Source organism: Daphnia pulex, chromosome 9 (genome assembly GCF_021134715.1).
Source record: "Daphnia pulex isolate KAP4 chromosome 9, ASM2113471v1".
Classification (NCBI taxonomy): Eukaryota; Metazoa; Arthropoda; class Branchiopoda; order Diplostraca; family Daphniidae; genus Daphnia; species Daphnia pulex.
The window spans coordinates 1,351,484-1,374,702 of record NC_060025.1 but is presented as its reverse complement, the minus strand read 5'-3'; the positions used below and the strand labels follow the sequence as shown (position 1 = coordinate 1,374,702).

The 23,219-nt window shown below is 38.6% G+C and overlaps 4 long non-coding RNA genes across 19 annotated transcripts; 1 reads left to right on the top strand and 3 right to left on the bottom strand.

The window, feature by feature from the left end:
* The first annotated feature begins 4,644 nt into the window (after positions 1-4,644).
* Positions 4,645-9,256, top strand: LOC124202204. 7 transcript variants are annotated; one of them, XR_006877992.1, is made up of 7 exons: positions 7,082-7,382; positions 7,439-7,515; positions 7,701-7,825; positions 7,908-7,990; positions 8,060-8,142; positions 8,226-8,308; positions 8,463-9,256. It is a non-coding gene; the product is annotated as an uncharacterized LOC124202204 (long non-coding RNA). The 7 variants fall into 7 exon arrangements; XR_006877996.1 differs by having other exon boundaries at positions 7,908-7,999; XR_006877991.1 differs by having other exon boundaries at positions 7,083-7,382; positions 8,044-8,142.
* A 462-nt stretch (positions 9,257-9,718) lies between these two features.
* On the bottom strand, positions 9,719-10,621 carry LOC124202203. The gene is made up of 3 exons (XR_006877990.1): positions 10,377-10,621; positions 10,039-10,221; positions 9,719-9,942 (listed from the first exon to the last, which is right to left on the bottom strand). It is a non-coding gene; the product is annotated as an uncharacterized LOC124202203 (long non-coding RNA).
* Positions 10,622-14,225: 3,604 nt separating this feature from the next.
* Positions 14,226-16,075, bottom strand: LOC124202201. 5 transcript variants are annotated; one of them, XR_006877989.1, is made up of 6 exons: positions 15,841-16,075; positions 15,503-15,685; positions 15,174-15,406; positions 14,974-15,104; positions 14,713-14,934; positions 14,226-14,413 (listed from the first exon to the last, which is right to left on the bottom strand). It is a non-coding gene; the product is annotated as an uncharacterized LOC124202201 (long non-coding RNA). The 5 variants fall into 5 exon arrangements; XR_006877988.1 differs by having other exon boundaries at positions 14,713-14,918; positions 14,979-15,104; positions 15,841-16,074; XR_006877987.1 differs by having other exon boundaries at positions 14,713-14,907; positions 15,841-16,073.
* Positions 16,076-19,621: 3,546 nt separating this feature from the next.
* LOC124202200 lies at positions 19,622-21,536 on the bottom strand. Of its 6 annotated transcripts, none has more exons than XR_006877984.1 (6): positions 21,302-21,534; positions 20,964-21,146; positions 20,628-20,867; positions 20,435-20,565; positions 20,174-20,368; positions 19,622-19,874 (listed from the first exon to the last, which is right to left on the bottom strand). It is a non-coding gene; the product is annotated as an uncharacterized LOC124202200 (long non-coding RNA). The 6 variants fall into 6 exon arrangements; XR_006877983.1 differs by having other exon boundaries at positions 19,687-19,874; positions 20,174-20,395; positions 20,635-20,867; positions 21,302-21,536; XR_006877982.1 differs by having other exon boundaries at positions 19,687-19,874; positions 20,174-20,379; positions 20,440-20,565; positions 20,635-20,867; positions 21,302-21,535.
* Positions 21,537-23,219: the final 1,683 nt, after the last annotated feature.

Below are 23,219 nucleotides of genomic sequence, written 5' to 3'. Positions count from 1 at the left end.
GAAATCGGCGTGCCGATGGGCATTCCAGAGACCAAAAAATGCTCAGTAGTCCACGTATTCGCACGGTGTGCACTTGTCTCTAGTTTGCTGCTGTAGTTTTGCATCTTCACGCATCACACCTTTGCACTTGGATTAATTTCGTTTTATGCAATGCCTACACAATTTGTCGTGGTTTCTCTGTAGTGTTTTGTGTCGTAGATTTTGTTTTACTATCTCATCACTATATCAGCACAATTGCATCTGCACTTTGTAGTGTTCGTAGATTGATTCACCTTATTTGTTGTCCACACCAGTAGCTACTTATAATTAGAGTAAGCCAATCTAATTAAGGTTAAAGTTAAGCATAAGTTAACGATATTGTAAGTTAAGCCGTTAAGCTAAGCTAAGGCTATTGTAGGTTAAGCTAAGTTAAGGTTTAAGTTCACGATAGAGTTAGTTGCCAATTTACTGTGGTAGCTCTGTGGTGTAGAAAATTCGTCTTTAGCAATCCCCAACCCTAACGTGTCAACTAATAACCTTTTTTCTTTCAGGAAATTGCAATTTAAATTCAATGTTTTAGCTGTATATATTCTATTTTTGCTTAATTGATTATGGTTTTAAAAAACTATAAAGTTTATCCATCATTTGTCGTTGATGTAATTAGGATCATGGACCGAAGAGGATCGCCGCCGCCACTACAAGATAGGACCCTGGCCCACGGGTCAAAGGTACATTTCATTTGATTTTAAATGCCTTCAACTTCTTTTATTAATGTTTTTGGATTTTCTTTAGACTGGAGAGGATCGCCGCCACCGCCGCCGCCGCCACCACCGGAGCCACTTCAAGATCGCCGCACGCTAGGACCTTCGCCAATGGATCTCAGGTATATTTTTTAATTCTAAGTGTCTAACCATACTTTTTTTATGTACTCTAGATGGGACCCAGGACCAAGGAGGATCGCCGCCGCCACTTCAAGATCGTCGCTTCAAGATAGGACCCTGGCCCACGGGTCGAAGGTACACCTTATTTGATTTTGAATGCCTTAGACTTCTTTTACTAATGTTTTTGGATTTTATTTAGACTGGAGAGGATCGCCGCCACCGCCGCCGCCGCCACCACCGGAGCCACTTCAAGATCGCCGCACGCTAGGACCTTCGCCAATGGATCTCAGGTATATTTTTAAATTCTAAGTGTCTAACCATACTTTTTTTATGTACTCTAGATGGGACCCAGGACCAAGGAGGATCGCCGCCGCCACTACAAGATCGTCGCTTCAAGATAGGACCCTGGCCCACGGGTCGAAGGTACATTTTATTTGATTTTGAATGCCTTAGACTTCTTTTACTAATGTTTTTGGATTTTATTTAGACTGGAGAGGATCGCCGCCACCGCCGCCGCCGCCACCACCGGAGCCACTTCAAGATCGCCGCACGCTAGGACCTTCGCCAATGGATCTCAGGTATATTTTTTAATTCTAAGTGTCTAACCATACTTTTTTTATGTACTCTAGATGGGACCCAGGACCAAGGAGGATCGCCGCCGCCACTACAAGATCGTCGCTTCAAGATAGGACCCTGGCCCACGGGTCGAAGGTACATTTTATTTGATTTTGAATGCCTTAGACTTCTTTTACTAATGTTTTTGGATTTTATTTAGACTGGAGAGGATCGCCGCCACCGCCGCCGCCGCCACCACCGGAGCCACTTCAAGATCGCCGCACGCTAGGACCTTCGCCAATGGATCTCAGGTATATTTTTTAATTCTAAGTGTCTAACCATACTTTTTTTATGTACTCTAGATGGGACCCAGGACCAAGGAGGATCGCCGCCGCCACTACAAGATCGTCGCTTCAAGATAGGACCCTGGCCCACGGGTCGAAGGTACATTTTATTTGATTTTGAATGCCTTAGACTTCTTTTACTAATGTTTTTGGATTTTATTTAGACTGGAGAGGATCGCCGCCACCGCCGCCGCCGCCACCACCGGAGCCACTTCAAGATCGCCGCACGCTAGGACCTTCGCCAATGGATCTCAGGTATATTTTTTAATTCTAAGTGTCTAACCATACTTTTTTTATGTACTCTAGATGGGACCCAGGACCAAGGAGGATCGCCGCCGCCACTACAAGATCGTCGCTTCAAGATAGGACCCTGGCCCACGGGTCGAAGGTACATTTTATTTGATTTTGAATGCCTTAGACTTCTTTTACTAATGTTTTTGGATTTTATTTAGACTGGAGAGGATCGCCGCCACCGCCGCCGCCGCCACTACCGGAGCCACTTCAAGATCGCCGCACGCTAGGACCTTCGCCAATGGATCTCAGGTATATTTTTTAATTCTAAGTGTCTAACCATACTTTTTTTATGTACTCTAGATGGGACCCAGGACCAAGGAGGATCGCCGCCGCCACTACAAGATCGTCGCTTCAAGATAGGACCCTGGCCCACGGGTCGAAGGTACATTTTATTTGATTTTGAATGCCTTAGACTTCTTTTACTAATGTTTTTGGATTTTATTTAGACTGGAGAGGATCGCCGCCACCGCCGCCGCCACCACCGGAGCCACTTCAAGATCGCCGCACGCTAGGACCTTCGCCAATGGATCTCAGGTATATTTTTTAATTCTAAGTGTCTAACCATACTTTTTTTATGTACTCTAGATGGGACCCAGGACCAAGGAGGATCGCCGCCGCCACTACAAGATCGTCGCTTCAAGATAGGACCCTGGCCCACGGGTCGAAGGTACATTTTATTTGATTTTGAATGCCTTAGACTTCTTTTACTAATGTTTTTGGATTTTATTTAGACTGGAGAGGATCGCCGCCACCGCCGCCGCCGCCACCACCGGAGCCACTTCAAGATCGCCGCACGCTAGGACCTTCGCCAATGGATCTCAGGTATATTTTTTAATTCTAAGTGTCTAACCATACTTTTTTTATGTACTCTAGATGGGACCCAGGACCAAGGAGGATCGCCGCCGCCACTTCAAGATCGTCGCTTCAAGATAGGACCCTGGCCCACGGGTCGAAGGTACACTTTATTTGATTTTGAATGCCTTAGACTTCTTTTACTAATGTTTTTGGATTTTATTTAGACTGGAGAGGATCGCCGCCACCGCCGCCGCCGCCACCACCGGAGCCACTTCAAGATCGCCGCACGCTAGGACCTTCGCCAATGGATCTCAGGTATATTTTTTAATTCTAAGTGTCTAACCATACTTTTTTTATGTACTCTAGATGGGACCCAGGACCAAGGAGGATCGCCGCCGCCACTTCAAGATCGTCGCTTCAAGATAGGACCCTGGCCCACGGGTCGAAGGTACATTTTATTTGATTTTGAATGCCTTAGACTTCTTTTACTAATGTTTTTGGATTTTATTTAGACTGGAGAGGATCGCCGCCACCGCCGCCGCCGCCACCACCGGAGCCACTTCAAGATCGCCGCACGCTAGGACCTTCGCCAATGGATCTCAGGTATATTTTTTAATTCTAAGTGTCTAACCATACTTTTTTTATGTACTCTAGATGGGACCCAGGACCAAGGAGGATCGCCGCCGCCACTACAAGATCGTCGCTTCAAGATAGGACCCTGGCCCACGGGTCGAAGGTACATTATATTTGATTTTGAATGCCTTAGACTTCTTTTACTAATGTTTTTGGATTTTATTTAGACTGGAGAGGATCGCCGCCACCGCCGCCGCCGCCACCACCGGAGCCACTTCAAGATCGCCGCACGCTAGGACCTTCGCCAATGGATCTCAGGTATATTTTTTAATTCTAAGTGTCTAACCATACTTTTTTTATGTACTCTAGATGGGACCCAGGACCAAGGAGGATCGCCGCCGCCACTACAAGATCGTCGCTTCAAGATAGGACCCTGGCCCACGGGTCGAAGGTACATTATATTTGATTTTGAATGCCTTAGACTTCTTTTACTAATGTTTTTGGATTTTATTTAGACTGGAGAGGATCGCCGCCACCGCCGCCGCCGCCACCACCGGAGCCACTTCAAGATCGCCGCACGCTAGGACCTTCGCCAATGGATCTCAGGTATATTTTTTAATTCTAAGTGTCTAACCATACTTTTTTTATGTACTCTAGATGGGACCCAGGACCAAGGAGGATCGCCGCCGCCACTACAAGATCGTCGCTTCAAGATAGGACCCTGGCCCACGGGTCGAAGGTACACTTTATTTGATTTTGAATGCCTTAGACTTCTTTTACTAATGTTTTTGGATTTTATTTAGACTGGAGAGGATCGCCGCCGCCACCGCCGCCGCCACCACCGGAGCCACTTCAAGATCGCCGCACGCTAGGACCTTCGCCAATGGATCTCAGGTATATTTTTTAATTCTAAGTGTCTAACCATACTTTTTTTATGTACTCTAGATGGGACCCAGGACCAAGGAGGATCGCCGCCGCCACTACAAGATCGTCGCTTCAAGATAGGACCCTGGCCCACGGGTCGAAGGTACATTTTATTTGATTTTGAATGCCTTAGACTTCTTTTACTAATGTTTTTGGATTTTATTTAGACTGGAGAGGATCGCCGCCACCGCCGCCGCCGCCACCACCGGAGCCACTTCAAGATCGCCGCACGCTAGGACCTTCGCCAATGGATCTCAGGTATATTTTTTAATTCTAAGTGTCTAACCATACTTTTTTTATGTACTCTAGATGGGACCCAGGACCGAGGATCGCCGCCGCCACTACAAGATCGTCCCCGCCACAGCCAAGGACTTCGAAGATCTTTAAATGGTACGGTATAACTTTTTCTTGCCTAAGGTTGTGAATGTTTTATCGTGTTAAATGTGTGTGTGTAAGTATGGATTATTTTGTTAATTCCCTATCCAATATAACCTTACCTTCACAATTACGGTGTATCATTATGGTCTAGAAATAGTAGTCACTCCAATACCATAATCCTATTTTCCATACGCATCACTCTTTTGGTTAGCCAAGGTAAAAATTTAGTTTTGCTGGTCTAGTTTTAGTATAGTTATAGTTTTAGTTTAATATAAGTTTAGTTTTAATTTAGCTTTAGTTTAGTTCAGGTTAAGTTTAGTTTTAGTTTAGTTTTTTTAGTTTTTTAGTCTGTGGTTTAGTTTTATTACAGTAGATTATTGGTAACCATCTAGGTAGTTGATATTGTACTTTGGTTTTAGCTTATCATTATAAATATCAAAGCCGTTATTAAAAGTGGAAATTGGTAAACATTTCACGTTTTCCATTTTGGTGTAAATTCTGGCAATGGTATTCAAGATTCAGCGGCGTTTATGTTCGTTGTTTGATTAACAATCTAGAGAACATTGAGGCATTGAGGCAATTTCGACTACACCGCGCTACACCGCTTACTTTTTTCGTTGAGCCGTGTTAGTCTTTTTGTTTTATTATGTTTTTTTTTTTTAAATCTTTAATGACACATGTTGAATCTGAATTCTAATTATCATAATATTTCATCACATCTGAAGTATTTTTGTTTCGCAACATCATACAAATTGATGGCATGTTCGCATCATTCGTCATTTCGTCGGTGGCGTGGTTTGATCTGATCTGGTCTGTTAGTATGGTTTTTTACAACAACATTGGGAAGAGTGAGTGATTCACGATAGTAGAAGAAAATGCTGCTGATGTAGACGGACGTTGATAATGTTGCACTCATCCCCTGACGGCAGAAGAACAAGAGATCCAAGTCCTCTATTTAATGGCATCACGTATCACCCCATTGATTTCACGTGACTCGAGTCGACACAAATTGCTGAATTTGGTTGACGACTCGTTTTTTCTAAAAAAAATGGACGACTACGCAAGCGGACCTCAGGGGAGAGACGATTTTGAAAAAGGTTTATCCCGACTGCTAATTCAGACGAATCTTGATTTCGAATTTGATAACATTGCTGGACCGTCAAAAGCCTTCCATTAATCCCTGCTGAAGGATGAAACTTTCTTCTGGACCTACGTTAGAAGAATCTTTGCAGATCGATTGCCCAGTGTAATTGTCTAGTGGTCCTTGAGCTTAAATTGATAGTTTCGGATAGTTTAGCAGCCATCGTCGCTTCCGCCCCAATTACAAGAACTCGATTTCTTGGGTTGTCACAATTTCAAATTACGTGCTTGCATCTCTCATCAGAATTTGTATATTTAGAATTACAGGAGAAAAACTGAAGTTTGGCTGAGGCACTGAGGCTCGGACTGCTCTCATTTCTGGCTTTAAGCCATTAGCCCATTACACGTCTTTCTTGGTATCGGCTCGGTGGAGTGGCTCGGTAGAGTGTGATGACATAGATGGCATCATCTAGACATACATCTGGAGAGTGCTGGCTTATTGTTTCACTAATGAAGTCTATGGTCTTGACCTTTTTGCATAGTTGACTTCGTTTCTCCTCTTTCTGACGGCAAATTTCACAGGCTGCTATCTGCAAATTGCAAAAAATGTAATTGTTATCAAATAAGTTATTCTGAAATTTTGGTTTTTTAAGGATATACCCAGTTGACAACATCTTTCACCATTCCACGCCAAAAGAAGAAGCTTTCTATTTTCTCCAGTGTTTTCTTCTGACCCCCATGCCCTCCTTCAGAAGTGCTCCCATGACAATCTTCAAAAACTTGTTTCTTCCCATCTTCGTCCAAGATAACAAGCCTTTTGTCTGTTTTGCTTTTGCCAACATAGTAAAGCTTGTTATCTAAAAAAAAAATGAATATCAAATCACATATTTTTACATGACTGAAGATTATTTACCAATAAGGGCAAAATTGGTAGCAGCTTTTCGTTTTTGATTCAAATTCAAACCAGTCGGGTATTTGTGGGTCGTAATGAAAAATGATATATTTTCAAATGAGGTGACGTTGCTGTTGAAAGAGATTTCATTAGACAATTCTACATTCGATCCGGCTTCGTTTTGTGATACAATGTGATTTATTTGAAAATTAAATTCATCGGTTCTATCCATCGTTTATTCGCTTAAACACCAAACACACAAAAATACTGTTTTACGTTTGAAGCAACTGTCAAGTTGTTTATTCGTTAGTAGTCGTCATTGCCGCTTGTGCGCTGGTGTCACAGAAAACAAACAGACGACACCGCCCCCTCTCTCTAATGTCTATTAGGCCATTTCCATTATCCTTCCTCTTTGCTACCAACATGGCATCCCACCGTCCCACCCTGTACTCAGCGCGTGTTAATCTCTTTAAAAGTGGATGAAAATATGCAAAATTTTACAGAACATAAGGAATTTTAGTTGCCGTTGATATTGTCAAGAGTTTTTTTTTGCATTTATTTAGAGTGGTGTTTGTGTTCGATAATTAAGTGTTCTGATTCTGATATGTGATATTATCACCATGCATATCTCAAAAGCACGCCGAGTTGTATTGCAGACTATTCAGACTCCTCTCTTTTCTCCTTATGGTAAAACAAGATCTAGAAATGTTCCGGTATTATGTAGTTAAACACAATGAACCAAGGCTTGCAGTTATGAATATCAAGTTATGAAGACTGCGTTGATGTATTCACAGAAATCTAGTTTCACGCTCCTTATCAGGTACTGTTCTTAGGCTGTGAGGAATTTTTTAAAAGCTCTTCAAACACATCAACCATATCTCAGTATCTTTGTTTTTATCATTTTATTCAACCAAATATAATTTTAATATGACATGAAAGTAAGTCTGTATTAACCATAGAGTGATCACCATAATTACACACACATCTGTGTTTTACTTTTCCTAGATGTGACTGTTTTACCATCCGCTTATATTTATGGATCATGGGCATTCCCATACCAATCCTAGTTTTCACAAATGACAAATGACTTCTGGATTTTTCCTATAAACCACAACAACTTTATGCAAACGGTTAGTGTAACATGTTTACTTTGCCACCATATCAAGCTCAAAAAATATAAACTAGTAAATTGAATATTTCTTATTTTAACAGATTCTCTCTTGAGTAGTATTTCTGAAAATTCGTTTCCTTATTCCCAACAATAAGCTGTAGCAAACTTCCAATAGCAGACGGAAGTAAAAAATGTGCTGCTAGATTATTTCTTGCCTTAATATGTAATTGAAAACAGTTTTTGGCTATTATAGTGATGTGATTGGCAACCAGCCAACCACCAAAATTCTATTAAATCACCAGTCATCACAGCCACCACCATCAATCATCTGTAACTGTAAGTTATGTTGACATAGAATTTAGAGAATTCAATTCATGTGTTGACAGCAGTTTTGATTATTTTGTTTTGTTTCTTATTAGGTTTTGTGTATTAGACTGAAAGAGAATCAGCATCCTGGTTTTCCTTCCAGGAAAGAGGAAAAGGACAAAGAGATCATAATTAGGTTCTTTGTTTATTAACCTGTTGGCTGATGCTACCCCTTGAATTTCCCTCTTAAGTTCAGACTAAGAATGGGCCGTTCATCTTAATTTTTGTTTACTGACGCTACAATCTTCTTTGAAGATTTTGCTATATAATGACATACATTCTCATTTCAGGTTAATACTGCGCCGCTATTCCCTGGACTTCATCCATTGGTGGAAACTGACAAGAGATCAACGACGACTGACTGGCTGACGTGCTGTGATTCAACAGTACTGCACACTTGCGTGCGTTCCTTCCGTCGCTCCGAGTTGTGCCTGCTCCAGCTACGCGTCCAGCATCATTCGACTACCCAACGGACCACTGGGTGGGTCAACCTTCACTGATTCCTATAACTGTTCTCAACGCAGCATAGAGTTTTAATCTTAAGATTGTTGGATGCATCATTGTTGCTGTGTGTCATGGTGATTTTTTTCGGGACGACGAGCTGATGATTTGGGAGAGGAAACTATTGCGTGAGTATTGAATTTTTGTCTTTTATTTTTGTTCTGTTTGTTGGTTCAATCCTGGTTCAATACTGAAGTATTCAGTTGAGTCAATTACTGAAGTATTCTGCTTTGATCGTTTTAAGCCCATTTTTGTTAATTTTTAGTTTTACTTTGTACATTTCTAATGATCCAATCCAAGCTGCTCACTTGTTAATTAACCACATTGAAATTATGAGTCATTCCCGGTACTGCCAGCCTATTTAATGTTCAGTAAGTTAAAGTGAGCGTCCACTGAACGTCTGATCCTGAATAAATTAAGAATGCAAGTTATCGTTTATATTCCTACATTATTCTTTTTCTGCTTGTAGTGAATTTAAATTTCATACTTGTTTTAATTTTTTTACTTCCATTCCCACATGACGAATATCTATACCCGCTGTTTTTTGGCGTTACCCACATTAAATTTACTCATTGTTTGGCAAGTTTTTCTATTTCATATTCCACATCTAGCAGTTGTACTAAACAAATGCTGGTTGTATTCATTTATTGGTCTATAACTGTCAACACACAACAGGATAATAATGCTGCACATATGTTTATGTGGTTATATGAATTGCTACAACTTTTGACATGGTTTGATTGTAGTAAAACATTGCTGGTGAAAAATAACTTTTAAACTCAAGCTAAAATAAGGATCGATATTCATAATATTACAGATTTGGTCCACCAGCCTTAAAATGATTTGAATTGAACTTTATTCACGAGCTTAATCAAAATTTAAAGAAATTCTATTTATTCCACTATTTCCATTCTGAACTAAATATTATTATGATATTTCCGTTGTTTGACTACAACTAGTTTGAGAAAAAGTTATGATATTAACAGAAAAATTACGCGATAAGAATTTTTTTTATAACCTACTGAATAATTTATTTACATATGAATACTGCTAAGGTTAACTGTACTTCTTCCATGTTATTAAATACAAGAAAAATGTATTCACTAATTTTTAATTGAAATTTCTCATTTAGATTCATAGTTCTGTCTATCAGATCTCTCAGGTGGTGGGTGAATGGTGTGGTGAAATCCATCAGCTTTCCATGCTGACAAATGGTTCATAATGTGTTGGACTGTGTCTTGACTCTTGACCAATTACCTGTAATTATCTCTGGAATTGAAGAATCACACAGTGTTATTATTTGTTTGGCACAGAAAGTTTTTTGTCACAATTGAATCAATCCTAAATCATGTAAGATCAGGTTACCTCAGTTGTATACTGCACAGATGAGATTTGAGTGCCAGATATGGAAGAGATTTGACATGATTGACAAATGAACAAACAACACAATGAAATGTGACACCACAGCAACAGCTTTAAGAACAGCATTCACCATCTCATCAGTCAGCATCTGTACTCCATTAACGGCTGGAACATGGTCATCAAGAGCTACACAAAAGAAAAATTCATCAGAAGGCAAAGTGCAGAATGACAGGAATGAAGTTAAAAGTTTAAAAGGTATCTAGCTGGAATCACGAACAGATGCCATAGACAAGGCACATACACGAATGTCAAACTGCCTTCTCATTGTAGAAACATTATACCTTGGGAATTTCGTCTCTTGTGATATGTGCGATGCTGCAGTGGATTTTTGGTGAAGACGAGTTAGAAATTGGAGGGGAGAATATTACGCGAGTACCAAAGTTATTTGTCTTTGTTTGTTAATTCTTTCAATGAGTGTCAACGAGCTAAAGCGGACATTGTTTACATGTTACTGTTGAACGTTTCTTTTTTCTGACGCTAGACGGCATAGCTTTTAATCAGTTTAGTTACGTATGGCACGCTATTATGGCAGCCATACCCTATGGCACGCCGAAAGAGTCACAAACTTTAAATAAAAAAAAAATCGCCACAACGCTACCTAGCGGTCAAATATAAAACTGCATGCAAAATTCCCTTTTCTTGCCCCAAAACGCGAAATTTGTAACATAGGTGAATCATTTCATCTTATGAGTCAACAATCAACGTTAAGCTAGCTTCGAAAATTACCAATGATTCATAGGTAAACTCGAGTGATTTCGTCTGTAATAACTTGTCGGTGATGTGTGCTATTCCGTTTATATGTTGGATAACCTCAATGTTTCTCATCAACTCACAGTCAGAGTAAACTTGAAAGTCATGCAACCTACCGTGAGCTATATTGTTCAAACTCATTGTGTTCTACTGAATGTGTCATCAAAATGATACAGGTAAAAACCAACACTAGCTTTATTTCATGCTAAAACATATATTCTTCTCATGTTTTATTAGGATTAATCTTAATTATCGGCTGTTTCTATTGAACTTGCTAGATCACCGACTCCAGCATGGAACAATCTCTCATTCCATCTTATAGAGAATCTTGGATAACTGATTTGTGGTTTCATATGTATAAAAGTTCACTTGTCATGTTACTGAACTTTATTAATTGCAGTCTAATATGAATTTTTGTTTTATTTACAGGTTTCTAAATTGGCATGACTGACTATATGAGAAGTTATGTCCTTCCAAGAAAAGGACTTACAGTCAACAAGATTCCTTGTTTGCTAACCCGTTGGCTGCTACCCATGAATCTCCCTATTTTTCAACAACAAAAAAAGAGGTTTAATATTGTGATCATGCTATCATCATTGTAAGTTGTGTTTACATTGAATTTAGAGAAGTTGTCATACTAATAGCAATTTTAACGATTGTTTGGTTTCTTATTTAGATGTTGCCTATAAGACCAAATGTGTGGCATCTGGTTATCCCTCCAAAATAAGGCAATGACCACACGTTCAACGCGGATCATTCGCTTTGTCATCGAACTTGACTCATTCCATTTTCTGGATTGCTTAGGAAAGCTGATTGGTGTTACCTGTGTAACTTCATTGTCATGTCACTGAATTTAAATTTTGTTTACATTTTGTTTCTTGATTTAGCCATTTAGGTAATGACCGAGAAGATGCGGCCTACATGAACATCATTTAGGCGACCAGCATCATTCGACTACCCAACCGGCTTCTACTACCCTGCTCTCAACACAGCACGGAGTTTTACCCTTAGATTTTTGGCTGTTGGCGATGTGTGATGGCGTTTCCTTGGACAAGATGATGATTTGGCGAGAAAAATATTGCGTGAGTAATATACTTAAAACTGTTTGATTATTCTTTTACTTATTATAAAAATGTTTATTTTTATTTTTTCATTTACAGGTTCTAACCTTCAGGTTCCTAAATATGAAAAGTAATGTTCTTTCAAGAAAGTCAACGAGGTCCCTTACTCCCTTGTTTGCTAACCCAAAGGCTGCTATCCTTGAATCTCCCTATTTAGCTCCTTACACAGTCCCTCTTGATTTGAAGTATTGCTTTTTTTCGCTACAATCTTATTGAAAATGATTGTCATCCAATTAAATTTTCATTCTGCTTACAGAGTAATCCTTCGCTACTGATCATGGACTCCATTGGTGAAACTGAAAACCGACGAGAGAATGCTGTAATCCAAGACTGATAAATTGTGTAGTTAGATTAAATTACAAGTGCATTTCTGGGCTCCCTTCTTTTCTGTGGCCCCGTTTCCCTAACTAACCACTAACCAACGCCCGCCGGTGGTCACTCACCCGCTGTGAAACCAGGAGGAGGGGAGGGCTCTGGTTGAACGGGGACTTGGAAGGCGCATGATCCGACGAAAACTTTTAGAGGGTCATGAGTCTAACCCGGAAGCCTATTATGACTAATCGCTCCCCAGTAAAACTTGCCTCGCACTCTTCTCTCTTCTTCCATTTCCAGGTAATCTCCCTGGATCTACGCCGACACTGCATGTGCGAGTTTTAGCAAGCAATCCGTCACCCAATTTGACAAAAAGTGATAGTTTGTTTTCACGGAAATTTCGTCAGACGGTTACAAAATTTCTAATTCAACAATCTCATGTAGAAATTTGCATCTAGTCTACTGGTGCAAATTGTGATTCTTTAAGCTTGATTAATTTAGGTGATGTGTTAAAGAGCAATTGTGGGTAGCTTAACAATAGAACTAATCCACTTTTTCTGAATATTTCGGTTTTAGATCACTTTGTTGTTTTTAGATTTTCTTGTGATCTATCTTCAAAATATTCTAAAAAAGTGAATTAGTTCAATTTATTAGCTACTCACAATTTTTTTAACACATCTCCTAAATAATCAAGCTTAAAGAATCGCAATTTTCACCAATAGACTAGATGCAAATTTCTACATGAGATTGTTGAACTAGAAATTTTTTGACCGTCTGACGCAATTTCCGTGAAAACAAACTATCACTTTTTGTCAAATTGGGTGGCGGATTACTTGCTAAAAAGCCTCGCACAAAAAAAATTGTTTCGAACCGGACGCTCTGTTTAATGAATTGTTTATTTTGTAAGCGTTCCAGAATAAAATTGAGATTTACATATTATATAAATGGTTTATTTATTCAACAATAATAATAATATATTACAGATATTAGTGGGGTAATGGGGGTTTAAGGAATAGGTGTTGGTGGAAGTTATGGGGTTTAAGGAATGGATGTTGGTGGAAGTTACGGGGTTTGAGGATTAGATGTGGTTATATAGATAGGTATATGGATGTGATAGACAAAGGATTTTATTTCTACCTTATTAAAACAAACCACGACTTCTTCTAGTTAATGAAAATCAATTACCCCCCCCCCCCATCTCCTCCTCGCTGGTTTCCCAATCGCGAAGGCATGTTTATTACTTGTTCAACGTAAAAATTCCCCGTACTACTATTTTTTTTCATTATCAACATATAAACGGTTAACTGCATAGACACAAATAACAATTAAAACTGGATGTAACTTTTGTGCACAACACCAGCAGTCCGGCACCAAGGAACAGCAACAGCATAACTCGATGCAAAAAATCTTTCACCAGTATAGGCTGCAACAACATGCCATATTGGACAGCAAAATCACTGCTACGTAAACATAAACCTATGGGCTATGACCAAATGAAAATAATGTTTGATCAATGAAAATTTTGTATAAAATTTAAAAAAAATCACTTCAAATGGAGTTCACCCAAATATTCTATGGCTATCTGATAACTATAGTTTAAACAAAAATTTACATGAAACTAGATTACTCGTTTAAGATTTCATTACAAATTCATTTGAAATTTGTAGTGCTCTGCAGCGAAACCAAAACATTCTTCTACAGTATCTGCCCATCTTGTTAACCAATTCCCCTTAAACAATCCATAACTCAATTTACATATGATCAAAGGAAAGAGCTGTTGACATGATGAAATCCCCAAATGTTAAAATTAAACAATGTAAGCAATTATAGTAGTCCAAGCATGATACTTCCCAAGTTAGAACTTATAATTTTATCAAATTACCATTTCAAGGAGTCTTCTTGCAGTTCTACTAGATGTCCAACATTTCGGCAACCACAATGCAGCATGATCCAGCGTCAACTCAGATATGGCTGATCCCAGAAGACTTGAAGCATGGGACTCTCCCACACTCCAGGACAACATCAGCACCAAAGACCGCATGCAACAGCTCAATTTAATCACACCTTTCACTGGATGACTGCAACGAATCCATGCACATATTAGACTGCAACAAAGAAGCGCAGACTTCACCTGGCTATTGAAAAACAAAAACAAGTTACTAACAAGGAACAGAATCTCATGTGACATAACAAAACAATAGAAGTATGAAGATAAACTATACAATCTCTCAGAATTACCTTGATTAATCTTACAAAGGAATTTGTAGTTGTCAAGTTTTACAATTTGAAAATAACAAATGTAATCTACATTTCCATAATGGTCTTAACTCATAATTGCAACAGAGAAGCAAAGGGGTCTACTCTCTAGTCATTAACTAAATCTGTAGCGATCAACTATCAGTTGAATGCAAAATAAAAAATATAAAAACATTACCAATTCAAGAAGTTTTCCTGTATGGGATAGCACCAGCTCTATAAACTGCAAGCAGAAGCTGCAACTCCACCATGACTCGATCACACCTTTCACCAGTTGGCTGCAACAAAACCACATTTACAGCCATGAAGCTCAGAATTTGTCATGTATTCTAAATTTCTGCAACAGTTGAGCAAAGGGATCTCCATTTCCGACCTGAAAATCAACTAATAAAAGTAAAACCTATTGTATTATTGCAGGGAGATTGATCAACAAAATTACTTCACTAGCTCTGAAGTGTTTCTGCACGAGATGAGACGTACAGCTATCAATGGCCGACATTTCGACAAAATGGACAGCAGAATCGACCCACGTCAGCACATTTGGCCAAGTGAATTTATATGCCAGATTGCCTGTAAATTCATACAGAGACGTCAAAGATTAATTAAATTAAAGAAATCCAAACTAGCATTACCAATTACAAATGGCTAAAAATGTAGATCGACACCAATCAACTTGGAAGACCCTTTCAAGTCACGTCTCCGGAAACAAATGGCGAATATTTCTTCCTCACGAAGACACTCGCGCCACCTGGCGGATGGGGGGACAATCCGCCGTTGTTTTTCATTAAGTTGAGATTATCGCCGCTAGATGCGCTAAAAATTGGGAGAAATTCGAGGGGGCGGAATAGAGTTAGAAGGACCTGTAATTATCTCTGGAATTGAAGAATCACACAGTGTTATTATTTGTTTGGCACAGAAAGTTTTTTGTCACAATTGAATCAATCCTAAATCATGTAAGATCAGGTTACCTCAGTTGTATACTGCACAGATGAGATTTGAGTGCCAGATATGGAAGAGATTTGACATGATTGACAAATGAACAAACAACACAATGAAATGTGACACCACAGCAACAGCTTTAAGAACAGCATTCACCATCTCATCAGTCAGCATCTGTACTCCATTAACGGCTGGAACATGGTCATCAAGAGCTACACAAAAGAAAAATTCATCAGAAGGCAAAGTGCAGAATGACAGGAATGAAGTTAAAAGTTTAAAAGGTATCTAGCTGGAATCACGAACAGATGCCATAGACAAGGCACATACACGAATGTCAAACTGCCTTCTCATTGTAGAAACATTATACCTTGGGAATTTCGTCTCTTGTGATATGTGCGATGCTGCAGTGGATTTTTGGTGAAGACGAGTTAGAAATTGGAGGGGAGAATATTACGCGAGTACCAAAGTTATTTGTCTTTGTTTGTTAATTCTTTCAATGAGTGTCAACGAGCTAAAGCGGACATTGTTTACATGTTACTGTTGAACGTTTCTTTTTTCTGACGCTAGACGGCATAGCTTTTAATCAGTTTAGTTACGTATGGCACGCTATTATGGCAGCCATACGCTATGGCACGCCGAAAGAGTCACAAACTTTAAATAAAAAAAAAATCGCCACAACGCTACCTAGCGGTCAAATATAAAACTGCATGCAAAATTCCCTTTTCTTGCCCCAAAACGCGAAATTTGTAACATAGGTGAATCATTTCATCTTATGAGTCAACAATCAACGTTAAGCTAGCTTCGAAAATTACCAATGATTCATAGGTAAACTCGAGTGATTTCGTCTGTAATAACTTGTCGGTGATGTGTGCTATTCCGTTTATATGTTGGATAACCTCAATGTTTCTCATCAACTCACAGTCAGAGTAAACTTGAAAGTCATGCAACCTACCGTGAGCTATATTGTTCAAACTCATTGTGTTCTACTGAATGTGTCATCAAAATGATACAGGTAAAAACCAACACTAGCTTTATTTCATGCTAAAACATATATTCTTCTCATGTTTTATTAGGATTAATCTTAATTATCGGCTGTTTCTATTGAACTTGCTAGATCACCGACTCCAGCATGGAACAATCTCTCATTCCATCTTATAGAGAATCTTGGATAACTGATTTGTGGTTTCATATGTATAAAAGTTCACTTGTCATGTTACTGAACTTTATTAATTGCAGTCTAATATGAATTTTTGTTTTATTTACAGGTTTCTAAATTGGCATGACTGACTATATGAGAAGTTATGTCCTTCCAAGAAAAGGACTTACAGTCAACAAGATTCCTTGTTTGCTAACCCGTTGGCTGCTACCCATGAATCTCCCTATTTTTCAACAACAAAAAAAGAGGTTTAATATTGTGATCATGCTATCATCATTGTAAGTTGTGTTTACATTGAATTTAGAGAAGTTGTCATACTAATAGCAATTTTAACGATTGTTTGGTTTCTTATTTAGATGTTGCCTATAAGACCAAATGTGTGGCATCTGGTTATCCCTCCAAAATAAGGCAATGACCACACGTTCAACGCGGATCATTCGCTTTGTCATCGAACTTGACTCATTCCATTTTCTGGATTGCTTAGGAAAGCTGATTGGTGTTACCTGTGTAACTTCATTGTCATGTCACTGAATTTAAATTTTGTTTACATTTTGTTTCTTGATTTAGCCATTTAGGTAATGACCGAGAAGATGCGGCCTACATGAACATCATTTAGGCGACCAGCATCATTCGACTACCCAACCGGCTTCTACTACCCTGCTCTCAACACAGCACGGAGTTTTACCCTTAGATTTTTGGCTGTTGGCGATGTGTGATGGCGTTTCCTTGGACAAGATGATGATTTGGCGAGAAAAATATTGCGTGAGTAATATACTTAAAACTGTTTGATTATTCTTTTACTTATTATAAAAATGTTTATTTTTATTTTTTCATTTACAGGTTCTAACCTTCAGGTTCCTAAATATGAAAAGTAATGTTCTTTCAAGAAAGTCAACGAGGTCCCTTACTCCCTTGTTTGCTAACCCAAAGGCTGCTATCCTTGAATCTCCCTATTTAGCTCCTTACACAGTCCCTCTTGATTTGAAGTATTGCTTTTTTTCGCTACAATCTTATTGAAAATGATTGTCATCCAATTAAATTTTCATTCTGCTTACAGAGTAATCCTTCGCTACTGATCATGGACTCCATTGGTGAAACTGAAAACCGACGAGAGAATGCTGTAATCCAAGACTGATAAATTGTGTAGTTAGATTAAATTACAAGTGCATTTCTGGGCTCCCTTCTTTTCTGTGGCCCCGTTTCCCTAACTAACCACTAACCAACGCCCGCCGGTGGTCACTCACCCGCTGTGAAACCAGGAGGAGGGGAGGGCTCTGGTTGAACGGGGACTTGGAAGGCGCATGATCCGACGAAAACTTTTAGAGGGTCATGAGTCTAACCCGGAAGCCTATTATGACTAATCGCTCCCCAGTAAAACTTGCCTCGCACTCTTCTCTCTTCTTCCATTTCCAGGTAATCTCCCTGGATCTACGCCGACACTGCATGTGCGAGTTTTAGCAAGCAATCCGTCACCCAATTTGACAAAAAGTGATAGTTTGTTTTCACGGAAATTTCGTCAGACGGTTACAAAATTTCTAATTCAACAATCTCATGTAGAAATTTGCATCTAGTCTACTGGTGCAAATTGTGATTCTTTAAGCTTGATTAATTTAGGTGATGTGTTAAAGAGCAATTGTGGGTAGCTTAACAATAGAACTAATCCACTTTTTCTGAATATTTCGGTTTTAGATCACTTTGTTGTTTTTAGATTTTCTTGTGATCTATCTTCAAAATATTCTAAAAAAGTGAATTAGTTCAATTTATTAGCTACTCACAATTTTTTTAACACATCTCCTAAATAATCAAGCTTAAAGAATCGCAATTTTCACCAATAGACTAGATGCAAATTTCTACATGAGATTGTTGAACTAGAAATTTTTTGACCGTCTGACGCAATTTCCGTGAAAACAAACTATCACTTTTTGTCAAATTGGGTGGCGGATTACTTGCTAAAAAGCCTCGCACAAAAAAAATTGTTTCGAACCGGACGCTCTGTTTAATGAATTGTTTATTTTGTAAGCGTTCCAGAATAAAATTGAGATTTACATATTATATAAATGGTTTATTTATTCAACAATAATAATAATATATTACAGATATTAGTGGGGTAATGGGGGTTTAAGGAATAGGTGTTGGTGGAAGTTATGGGGTTTAAGGAATGGATGTTGGTGGAAGTTACGGGGTTTGAGGATTAGATGTGGTTATATAGATAGGTATATGGATGTGATAGACAAAGGATTTTATTTCTACCTTATTAAAACAAACCACGACTTCTTCTAGTTAATGAAAATCAATTACCCCCCCCCATCTCCTCCTCGCTGGTTTCCCAATCGCGAAGGCATGTTTATTACTTGTTCAACGTAAAAATTCCCCGTACTACTATTTTTTTTCATTATCAACATATAAACGGTTAACTGCATAGACACAAATAACAATTAAAACTGGATGTAACTTTTGTGCACAACACCAGCAGTCCGGCACCAAGGAACAGCAACAGCATAACTCGATGCAAAAAATCTTTCACCAGTATAGGCTGCAACAACATGCCATATTGGACAGCAAAATCACTGCTACGTAAACATAAACCTATGGGCTATGACCAAATGAAAATAATGTTTGATCAATGAAAATTTTGTATAAAATTTAAAAAAAATCACTTCAAATGGAGTTCACCCAAATATTCTATGGCTATCTGATAACTATAGTTTAAACAAAAATTTACATGAAACTAGATTACTCGTTTAAGATTTCATTACAAATTCATTTGAAATTTGTAGTGCTCTGCAGCGAAACCAAAACATTCTTCTACAGTATCTGCCCATCTTGTTAACCAATTCCCCTTAAACAATCCATAACTCAATTTACATATGATCAAAGGAAAGAGCTGTTGACATGATGAAATCCCCAAATGTTAAAATTAAACAATGTAAGCAATTATAGTAGTCCAAGCATGATACTTCCCAAGTTAGAACTTATAATTTTATCAAATTACCATTTCAAGGAGTCTTCTTGCAGTTCTACTAGATGTCCAACATTTCGGCAACCACAATGCAGCATGATCCAGCGTCAACTCAGATATGGCTGATCCCAGAAGACTTGAAGCATGGGACTCTCCCACACTCCAGGACAACATCAGCACCAAAGACCGCATGCAACAGCTCAATTTAATCACACCTTTCACTGGATGACTGCAACGAATCCATGCACATATTAGACTGCAACAAAGAAGCGCAGACTTCACCTGGCTATTGAAAAACAAAAACAAGTTACTAACAAGGAACAGAATCTCATGTGACATAACAAAACAATAGAAGTATGAAGATAAACTATACAATCTCTCAGAATTACCTTGATTAATCTTACAAAGGAATTTGTAGTTGTCAAGTTTTACAATTTGAAAATAACAAATGTAATCTACATTTCCATAATGGTCTTAACTCATAATTGCAACAGAGAAGCAAAGGGGTCTACTCTCTAGTCATTAACTAAATCTGTAGCGATCAACTATCAGTTGAATGCAAAATAAAAAATATAAAAACATTACCAATTCAAGAAGTTTTCCTGTATGGGATAGCACCAGCTCTATAAACTGCAAGCAGAAGCTGCAACTCCACCATGACTCGATCACACCTTTCACCAGTTGGCTGCAACAAAACCACATTTACAGCCATGAAGCTCAGAATTTGTCATGTATTCTAAATTTCTGCAACAGTTGAGCAAAGGGATCTCCATTTCCGACCTGAAAATCAACTAATAAAAGTAAAACCTATTGTATTATTGCAGGGAGATTGATCAACAAAATTACTTCACTAGCTCTGAAGTGTTTCTGCACGAGATGAGACGTACAGCTATCAATGGCCGACATTTCGACAAAATGGACAGCAGAATCGACCCACGTCAGCACATTTGGCCAAGTGAATTTATATGCCAGATTGCCTGTAAATTCATACAGAGACGTCAAAGATTAATTAAATTAAAGAAATCCAAACTAGCATTACCAATTACAAATGGCTAAAAATGTAGATCGACACCAATCAACTTGGAAGACCCTTTCAAGTCACGTCTCCGGAAACAAATGGCGAATATTTCTTCCTCACGAAGACACTCGCGCCACCTGGCGGATGGGGGGACAATCCGCCGTTGTTTTTCATTAAGTTGAGATTATCGCCGCTAGATGCGCTAAAAATTGGGAGAAATTCGAGGGGGCGGAATAGAGTTAGAAGGACCTGTAATTATCTCTGGAATTGAAGAATCACACAGTGTTATTATTTGTTTGGCACAGAAAGTTTTTTGTCACAATTGAATCAATCCTAAATCATGTAAGATCAGGTTACCTCAGTTGTATACTGCACAGATGAGATTTGAGTGCCAGATATGGAAGAGATTTGACATGATTGACAAATGAACAAACAACACAATGAAATGTGACACCACAGCAACAGCTTTAAGAACAGCATTCACCATCTCATCAGTCAGCATCTGTACTCCATTAACGGCTGGAACATGGTCATCAAGAGCTACACAAAAGAAAAATTCATCAGAAGGCAAAGTGCAGAATGACAGGAATGAAGTTAAAAGTTTAAAAGGTATCTAGCTGGAATCACGAACAGATGCCATAGACAAGGCACATACACGAATGTCAAACTGCCTTCTCATTGTAGAAACATTATACCTTGGGAATTTCGTCTCTTGTGATATGTGCGATGCTGCAGTGGATTTTTGGTGAAGACGAGTTAGAAATTGGAGGGGAGAATATTACGCGAGTACCAAAGTTATTTGTCTTTGTTTGTTAATTCTTTCAATGAGTGTCAACGAGCTAAAGCGGACATTGTTTACATGTTACTGTTGAACGTTTCTTTTTTCTGACGCTAGACGGCATAGCTTTTAATCAGTTTAGTTACGTATGGCACGCTATTATGGCAGCCATACGCTATGGCACGCCGAAAGAGTCACAAACTTTAAATAAAAAAAAAATCGCCACAACGCTACCTAGCGGTCAAATATAAAACTGCATGCAAAATTCCCTTTTCTTGCCCCAAAACGCGAAATTTGTAACATAGGTGAATCATTTCATCTTATGAGTCAACAATCAACGTTAAGCTAGCTTCGAAAATTACCAATGATTCATAGGTAAACTCGAGTGATTTCGTCTGTAATAACTTGTCGGTGATGTGTGCTATTCCGTTTATATGTTGGATAACCTCAATGTTTCTCATCAACTCACAGTCAGAGTAAACTTGAAAGTCATGCAACCTACCGTGAGCTATATTGTTCAAACTCATTGTGTTCTACTGAATGTGTCATCAAAATGATACAGGTAAAAACCAACACTAGCTTTATTTCATGCTAAAACATATATTCTTCTCATGTTTTATTAGGATTAATCTTAATTATCGGCTGTTTCTATTGAACTTGCTAGATCACCGACTCCAGCATGGAACAATCTCTCATTCCATCTTATAGAGAATCTTGGATAACTGATTTGTGGTTTCATATGTATAAAAGTTCACTTGTCATGTTACTGAACTTTATTAATTGCAGTCTAATATGAATTTTTGTTTTATTTACAGGTTTCTAAATTGGCATGACTGACTATATGAGAAGTTATGTCCTTCCAAGAAAAGGACTTACAGTCAACAAGATTCCTTGTTTGCTAACCCGTTGGCTGCTACCCATGAATCTCCCTATTTTTCAACAACAAAAAAAGAGGTTTAATATTGTGATCATGCTATCATCATTGTAAGTTGTGTTTACATTGAATTTAGAGAAGTTGTCATACTAATAGCAATTTTAACGATTGTTTGGTTTCTTATTTAGATGTTGCCTATAAGACCAAATGTGTGGCATCTGGTTATCCCTCCAAAATAAGGCAATGACCACACGTTCAACGCGGATCATTCGCTTTGTCATCGAACTTGACTCATTCCATTTTCTGGATTGCTTAGGAAAGCTGATTGGTGTTACCTGTGTAACTTCATTGTCATGTCACTGAATTTAAATTTTGTTTACATTTTGTTTCTTGATTTAGCCATTTAGGTAATGACCGAGAAGATGCGGCCTACATGAACATCATTTAGGCGACCAGCATCATTCGACTACCCAACCGGCTTCTACTACCCTGCTCTCAACACAGCACGGAGTTTTACCCTTAGATTTTTGGCTGTTGGCGATGTGTGATGGCGTTTCCTTGGACAAGATGATGATTTGGCGAGAAAAATATTGCGTGAGTAATATACTTAAAACTGTTTGATTATTCTTTTACTTATTATAAAAATGTTTATTTTTATTTTTTCATTTACAGGTTCTAACCTTCAGGTTCCTAAATATGAAAAGTAATGTTCTTTCAAGAAAGTCAACGAGGTCCCTTACTCCCTTGTTTGCTAACCCAAAGGCTGCTATCCTTGAATCTCCCTATTTAGCTCCTTACACAGTCCCTCTTGATTTGAAGTATTGCTTTTTTTCGCTACAATCTTATTGAAAATGATTGTCATCCAATTAAATTTTCATTCTGCTTACAGAGTAATCCTTCGCTACTGATCATGGACTCCATTGGTGAAACTGAAAACCGACGAGAGAATGCTGTAATCCAA